This window comes from Tenebrio molitor, chromosome 4 (genome assembly GCF_963966145.1).
Source record: "Tenebrio molitor chromosome 4, icTenMoli1.1, whole genome shotgun sequence".
Classification (NCBI taxonomy): Eukaryota; Metazoa; Arthropoda; class Insecta; order Coleoptera; family Tenebrionidae; genus Tenebrio; species Tenebrio molitor.
The window spans coordinates 17,402,420-17,411,284 of NC_091049.1; the positions used below are offsets into that span (position 1 = coordinate 17,402,420).

The window sequence follows — 8,865 nt, forward strand, 5'->3', positions numbered from 1 at the left end:
TTCTATTCAGTTTCAATAATCTTTTACCAGTATTTTTAAAAACAAAATAATCGTTCTCACTTCGCTTTTTCCATTAGTTCCCTTCAATACATTTTCTTGTATTTTAATTTTGAAAAATTTACAATATGAAGTATTATGAGCCAAAGAGGCCGACCTCAAACAAACTTCAGTTGTCCGGATCGGGGAGCGGATCGGAGAGAAAGACGCATAAATGTGGGGACAATACGACATTTATTTGTTCCTGGTACAGGGGCGGCTTGCCAGATTCCGGCACCTCGCAGGGTGTGGTACAATGGAGTACCGGTCGTTCCTCGCGCGGTTTTTGCGGTCTTCGGATGGTCCAGTGGGGCCGAGAAGTGGACTCGAGGAGGACCGTACAAGTTACTAGCAGGTGTTATAGTCGCCTGGCGGAGCTCTTCCGGAGTCGGGGCTCGCCTCCTCCCTGGCCGGCGCGGTGCCCATTGGCGCCTCCACGAGGTGGTGCAGAACTAGAGGTGTAGATGGCGGGTGATGGAGGATGCTGTTGGATCTAAAATGATCTCGAATCCTGAAGTGATTGAATTCTGAATGCTACAATCCTGGAGATTGGATGATAGAATCCTGCTAGTCGCCCTGCGTGATAAATTTTCTGGTTGGGAGAGCCGCCATTTGGGTTGTTCGAGGTCGTACTTACTTGCGTCGCGAATTACCGCTTTTGATCCGTTCCTAGACGTTATAGGTTCCGATCGCGCAGCGGATCGTGATCCCTGTTTTCGCCGGTTGATTTAGCGGTCGATGGACCTTCGCCTCCGGAGACGCTATTTCACACGAGCGCCCGGACACTGGTTCAACACGGCGAAACGGTAGCGCGAGGTGTTTCGGTCGACTTTTTGGCGAGAAAAGAAAGAATTCGAGCCGTTGCGATTTGCGTCGGCGCTCTCCGCAGGGTTGAAATGGCTTTGGTGGGGTGCAAGTTAGCGAGCGATTTTACCGACCGATAACTGCGTCAGAGTATCTATTTTTAAAAACTGCGTTTACGAATTTGTACAAGCTGATTTTTTAATCTAAATCTACTTTTGTGAAGTACCTACCTAACGATTTATTATCTTCACAACTGTGCAAGGCAAAATTTCATTTTTTAATCGATTTCAATATTGTGCTTGTGAAACATTATTAAACTTAATACGGTGTGTGGTTTAGCCGTAGACATTAAGAACTATGTATTACATTTGTATCCTTATATACTAAAATTTTTTACTCTTGCCAAAATAGCGGCGAAAGAATATACACTTCTTACTATCTGCAAAAGAAAATAATTTGATAAAGAATATATCTTAAGGCAATCATTTCCTTACCCGTATGCCTAGTTCGTAATTAACCGACACTGTATCGGTAAATTTAAGTCTAGATGGGACTTGCGCCATTGTTATAATAATCATTACCGATCTTTTATTACTTTCGTTGAAAGTTACCCAGCGATCATACAACGTTAAGTGGATGTCCCCAGTCTAAAAAAATGCTTAATTTACAGTTTGAATATAGTAAAATAAAACGTACTTGATCTTCAAGGTCTTGTCCAGATTGTATAATTAATATGCCGGTAACAACTGAAGTAATGCCCCAAATGAAATACTGGAAATAGTGCCAGTAGAGAAAATCAATGTCCTGTAAAGTTAGATACCTATTTAATTTTTTATATCCAACTACGAGAGGAGTATGATAAGTACCCGGGTTTGAAGTCAAATAGCGTCACTGACGTCAAATTTGTATATCATCGTTTAGTGCCATCTGTCAAACAACGGCTGTCAAAATTTCAGGTAAATTCATTGTAGTGTAACGGGCTAAAGCGCCCATTTTTGGCAAAAAAATCCCAAAGTCGTGATTTTTGTGTTGAGGGTTCCTTTGCGCTACGTGCTGAAAAACAGTTTTGACTCTGCCTCAGAAACAATTGTTTAAAATACTCATTTCCGGTAATTCGATGGATACTTGATATAATCACACCATCAACCTCTTTCATTCCCGCATTTTCTTCATAAAGTTCCTCATCTTCATCGCGCTGTGGTGAAGGGCTGAAGAATATCGACACCCTTCGTGATTTAGGGGAAGTAAGAGTCTTCCGAAAGTCAGAACCAAATTCCACAGTCACCTACGGAAGCAGCTTTACTAGCAAGGTAGTTTAGCCACCTTGTTCCTTTCAACTTTACCCTGGGGGCCCACGCTCGGGCACCGTGAGCCTCAATTTGAGTGCCTTCGTTCCTTCGTGCCGCGAACTAGTCCGTGGGCGAAACTAGTTCAATTTAAATGCCCATTGTCCTCCACGTGTGACTCAGCGAGCAAAGGTTTGCTGATTTCTCCACTTTCCATCAATTTCATTAAACAAAACCTCACTTCTTTGTTTATTTTGGTCTGTCAACTGTCTTCTCTCATAAAAATCCAACACCCCACTTTTCCTGCGACCGCAGCATACGGCAGTACACCATTGGCCCACTCAATTTCACGTGGAATTAACAAAAACACCGAGTTAATAAAAGGTAGAGATAAGAGATTTTTGCTCTCTTCCCGTTTTGCGTGTACACCAAGCGTGTTTACGTGGTGAACGTACCGTCGAATTACCGTCAAGTGCCGCAAAAGGGAAGAAGCTGCTATAATCTCGCTGCCGCAGTCGAGAAATCCACGACTGGACATCTCGCAGAACAAATTCCCGAAAGGCCAGAGTAAAAGCTCAGGTGAGACCTCCAACCTTCTTATCGTCGACCTTCCGTCTTTTTTTCTTCAGCTGGGTAACTTTCAATTGTCTTCGCCAGGCCTTTTTTTTTATCCCGTCATTCTCGCAAATTATCTTCGACCTACCGCAAAATAACGTCTTCGTGTCCCGGACTCTCCAGAGGCAAGTCCGTGTCCCACAGGAGCTACCGCCGGATCCTTGAGGCGAGCAACTCACAACGCTCCGCGCAGGCGCATCCACCCCCGCCAAAAGCCACCCTTACCGGAGTCCCGGAGTCCAGCTTCCGGCAGCGACCACCACCGCAGCAACTACGGTCAGAGTTTTTCATTCTTTGCGGACAATTACCATCAGGAACGGACGCTTTGTTCCGTTAATCTGCTACCTAGTTGACGCGCAAGTGCGCTGGATTTTTATAAAACAACTTGCGAAAAAAGTTGTGAAGGGCTAGCTACTACGCGCGATTGTTCGCTCGGACCAGTTAAATATTTTGCAAGTAAATCAACGCCCTGTACGACACGTGGCCACGCGCTCCAATATAGGACAATTTCTCGAGTCAAAAACCGAATTAAATTTAATTTTTACTTTTAAATGGTAGCGGCTTGCTAAATTAACTCAATTTTATTTTTTACAACTCCAATTACTTTTTTCATGTTCATTTTTCCATTTTTTATCAATACACGTTTTTTTTTAATGAGTTTGTATCATTGAGTTGCCGGAATTTTCCTCTGAGGCTTTCGGATTTGGGCCCACAGTCAAAATTTTAAATCTTTTTTTCAACCAAATCCGTGGCGCCCTATTTTTGTCGAGAAGGAACCCCCCAATACAAGAATTGCTCTACGACTGATGCCGAGGCAGTGGACCATCCCCTCAGGTAGGTTACAGTGTATTTTTTATTTAGTCAAGGCGGTCTCTATTTTAACAGGCCAGGACACTGGCTGTGTTGCCAAATTTCTTAGTGGGCCATTCCATAGCATCCTGAGTTTCAAAAATATTGGCACTTCCATAGAAAGACGGTTCATTCAAAAATCATTTTGGCAAGACAATTAATTTCAGTAATTCAAAAAATAAACATGCCACACAAATGTTGCGTACCTACCCAATTGCAAGTCAAATTATGCTTCAAGCAAGTCTTCCTGCGTTAGCGTTTTCAAATTCCCATCGAAGAAGATTAGAATGCAAGAATGGATGCGGATTTTGGAACTAGAAAACTGGCGCCTGAGGTCTTTGTTGCTCGTTCCATTAGGTCTAAAATCCATTTTAAATTATAAACCTGTATTGGTGGTAGGATCCATACACCCGAGTGGGTAGTTTTTGGAGTTCTTAATTCATACTGCACCTTTATTAGTTTTTAATGGTCTCTGTGTACGACTTTAGAAAAAAATCTTGTCCTGAGCTGTACCGTGTACAGGTGGCATGCGTTGGAATTTGCACTGGAGCTAATGCAATCACGGTGAACTAAAAGGACTTCTATCTTCATTTTGGATAGGATACTTGTTCCGAATACAGGACTCATGAAATTTTACTAACAATAGCTATCTTATAAAATAGGATACACATAATTACCTTGACTTGGACACCTGATATACTTTGACTGAAGTAAAATTGCAATACGAGAATTAGAAAAATCTTTCAGTGATGATTGACTGACAGCTGACAATGACAAAATAGTGAGTGACAGTGAGTGATCACAAAATTTCAAAACTAGTAACTTTTTTTAAAGTTTGGCGAAGCAACGTTGTCAGACGTTAGTGGGCCATTCCACAGACCACTTTCCGAAGGTAGTGTCACGGCCTGTTAAAATAGAGACCGCCTTGATTTAGTAGATTTAGTAGATGAGTTTGGAAATCGAAGAAAAGTTGGAAGCTATTTAGGGAGACCTTTCACCTGCGATGACAACCATCAGATATTGGTTCAATTAATTCAAGCATGGTCGTATATCCGTCCTAAATGAAGAAAGTTCAGGTCGCTCAATTGATATCGTATTGGCAGACCGGTGAACGAATAACAGAGAGATTGTTGAAATCGTAGGCATCTGATCTAAACCTGTCCAGAATATCGTGCATGAATATTTAGGTATAACAAAGCTATCGGCAAGATGGGTGCCGCGCTTACTGGCTGTGGACAACAAGCGGAATCGAATGACCACTTCGAAGCAGTGTTTTGACCTGTTTAAGCGCAATCCGAAGAAGTTTCTTCGCCGTTTCGTATCTGTTGATGAAATATGAATCCATCATTACATGCCAGCAAAAAAAGAAGGGTCAAAACAATGGCAAACAAGCACCAAAGTATTATCACCAATTATGGGGCAAATTTAACGATGCATTGAAGGAAGAAGAAAGTGCTGTTCCACCAAGCCAATGCGCCGGCACACCGATCCTCGTTGCCGCAGCGAAATTGGTGGAATTGGGCTGTAAATTGCTTTCACATCCACCGTATTCTCCAGATTTAGCCCCCTCTGACTTCTTCCTGTTTCCAAACATGAAAAAATGACTTGGTGAAAAAAGACTCGCATCGAACGAGGAGGTCATTACCGAAACTGAGGCCTATTAAGCAGAGTTTAACTAATCCTATTTTTTGGAGGACTTGAAAAAGTCAGAAAGACATTGGGCCAAGTGTATCGAGCTAAAAGAAGACTATGTTGAAAAATAGGTACATCGAATTTTTTTAACAAACTTTTTGCGTCTTGCCTAACACAGGTACTTATCATACTGCCCTCGTAAAAGTAGTTTTAAGTAGATGAGAAGAAAAGTAGAAACAAATTTTACAAAAAAAAAAAAACTTGTTATTATACCTGAATCATAATCCCTGTTTTTGACACTAAAATGCGTGCAAAAAAGGGCCTTTAAACACTAAAGATTTAAGGGTTACTTAGGTAACAACAAATTCACCTACATTTTGAACAATGATAAATACACATTTATACACCATTTATGATAGCAACGAAACAACAACAGTTGACCATCTCTATTTCAACGATTAACGACACAGATTACTTCGGAAAAGGTATTTCAATTTACTTTTTTGTTATAATTTTCAGATTGTAGTGCAGGTATAATAAAAAATTGCGTATGATACACGTTTATAAGGGCCTTTAAAGCACTTGCGACGTTAAAAACACTCCGCTACGCGTCGTGCTCTTAAACTCGTCGCGCGTGCTTTAAAGGCGTCCTTATAAATTTGTATGATAATATACTATTGTTTAGTAGTTTTATAGGATAGATACTCACAATAAAATAAACAAAACTCATTCCACTAAGACACACTGCAATTCCTCCCAGCGTTAGCAGTGGTAAAATTTCGGTAGCCCGACCAGAGACAATTTTAAACGCTCTACACATATCAACAGAATCATCTTAACAGTAATGCATTGGGATAAATAGGTTTACCTTAGAAGTTCGACGTGTCTGACGATAATAAATCGTAGTCTCTCTTTAATGATTTGCTGATATTCTGCAGAGTAGAAGAGTGAATCATCATCTTGGTCTTCATATTTGACACACAGATACTTCACTAAATCTATACCTAAGGTCAATTGGCACTTTGAGTGGCAACAATAGTAAGCAATTATATTTGCCCAATTCACTATGGTATGTCCAGTGACAATGAATGATAAAAAGTAGATGATGTCGAGAAGGTAATGAAAGTTGGGCAGATATGTTCGAAAGAAGAACATTGCAAATTGATAATCTACCGCATTGCCGATCGGGATTAATACGATACCAGCTAAGATACCCAGGGAAGTGTTGAGAATAACCATATATGTTATGTATTTACAGTGTCTCATTATGCTTTCTTTTGCTTGTTTAGTAGTGCTAGACGGTGACCAAAAGCAGGAACGAATGGTGTTTTCGAGGGCGCCATAATTTTTCTCAGTTAAAAAGAAAGAAACGTTGAAAAACACTGACTGCAAGAGAAACTATAATACAGTACCAAAAATAAAAATGGCACTTACCCCCGCCAGACCGAGAAAAGTAGTAATGTATTGAAAAAAGAAATCTGTGTCGAACACAGTTATATAGAAATAAATATTCGTACAAATTATAGAAATGTGAAAAATGAGTACGAACAATCTTAAATGTCGGTAGTGTTTGTTGTTGAATAATTTGATCGTCAAAAGGCGTATCCAGTGGAGAAAATTTTCTAAAAATTAGAGAACAAAGGTTAATATTAATAATTTAATTAAAGCAGTTAATACATATGCTGTTTCATTGTTGACCTATTCTTTTGGTGTTATAAAATGGTCCAAAACTAATTTACAGAATATAAACATTCAAACTAGAGTTCTCTTTACAAAATTTTGTAAACATCACCCCAAATCTGCTATTGAAAGATTTAATTTACCACGCGAAAATGGTGGTAGCGGCTACTCAAATCTAGAAATTCTACAACACAATCAAATTGCTTCACTAAAAAATTATTTTCTTAATAGATCTCGTGATAACACTTTTTTTAATGCTTTGGTTTCAGCGGATAAAGGTTTAAACACCTTTAAATTTAAGTGATAATATAATTTCAGATATTGTTGACCCAAATATATCTGACACTATAGCAAATATAAAACAGAAGTCTTTACATGGGAGATATTTTAAAGAACTGGAACAGCCAGAAATTAATATTCAGGCTTCTCATGCATGGCTTAAGAAATCAAATATTCACCCTGAGACTGAGGGTTTTATATTTGCAATACAAGATCGTGTCATCAATACAAGAAACTATAAAAAACACATATGCGGTTTAAAATCCATCATCGATAAATGTAGGATTTGCGGAACTGAAGGGGAAACCATTGAACACATCATTTCTTCTTGCACCGTTTTGGCTCAAAGCGAATATAAGAAACGTCATGATACATTCGCGAAAATTATACACATGAATTTAGTTGTTAAATTCAATTTATTAAAGGATACACAACCAGATTACATTTATAAACCAGAAAGTTGTTTAGAAAATGACAATTACAAATTATATTTTGATCGCACAGTTTTAACTGACATTCACATTCAGCATAACAGACCAGACATTATTATTTTAAATAAACAACAAAAGCAAGCATATCTTTTAGATATAGCTGTTCCAAATTCCCATAATATAACACAGACATATAACACAAAAATTAATAAATATTTAGAGCTCTCCGTTGCTATGAGAAATCTTTGGAGTTTAGAAAAAAATTCTATTTTACCACTTATAATTTCAGCAACGGGAATAGTACCGCAATCTCTTTTTAAAAATTTAAAAATTCTGGATTTACGGAACACATTGGTAGTTGAAATTCAAAAAGGTATATTATTATACTCATGTCATATTGTGAGGAAATTCCTTAACATCGACACAGAACATAATACACAACAAAGTCACAATGCGGAGGCGAGACGCCGGTAATTATGTTGATAAGCACTGCACTATTACTTGATAACAAAATTGCCGTGGAACCGGGTGGCGGAGGGATAGTATAATAATCTATATATTTGTGCAATACATTTGATACATCATTACACACGTCAAACATAGACATTAAGAAAAATAAAATTATTACATGTACCTATCCAAAAAAGAGAAAAAGAATATAAGGAACAAAACTAATTTTCAATGCAGACTGTTTCAAAATCATTAAAGTTATTATTTAAGAATTCTCCAATCGAGTAGAATGATTTAAATATGAGGTGTTTTTTTATTTTACCTAATAATTGTAAGGATGGCTCTTTTTTCAGAAAAGGGGGTAAGGTATTGAAGAGTTTGATACAATAATAGTTAGAGCCATGCCTCGATTTTATTAATTTCAGGAGGTTTACACAAATATCATTGCCTCTTGTTTCATAGTTGTGATGAAAATTAAGGGAATTGTATACATTGATGTTTTTGATGATATATTCTAAGCACTTATAAATGTATAAACTGGGAAATGTAAGAATTTTCAATGATTTAAAAGATAATTTACAATCCTCTCTGAAACCAATATTTGCCATGATCCGTATTATTCTTTTTTGCAGCCTAAACAGGCGTACAGTTGAGGAGGTATGACCCCATATAATAACGCAGTATTCAAGATTGCTTTGAAAGAGAGCGTAGTAAGCAGTTCTGAGAGTAGGAGTAGAAACAGTACCAGATAAATTTCTAAATAAATAAATTTTTTTTGTCAACTTATTAGCAATTGCATCTAC

At 38.3% G+C, this 8,865-nt stretch overlaps 1 long non-coding RNA gene across 1 annotated transcript; it reads right to left on the reverse strand.

The window, feature by feature from the left end:
• Positions 1-219: 219 nt before the first annotated feature.
• On the reverse strand, positions 220-2,789 carry LOC138129762 (uncharacterized). The gene is made up of 6 exons (XR_011159371.1): positions 1,707-2,789; positions 1,537-1,644; positions 1,335-1,487; positions 1,071-1,279; positions 674-994; positions 220-612 (listed from the first exon to the last, which is right to left on the reverse strand). It is a non-coding gene; the product is annotated as an uncharacterized lncRNA (long non-coding RNA).
• Between the last annotated feature and the right edge of the window lie 6,076 nt (positions 2,790-8,865).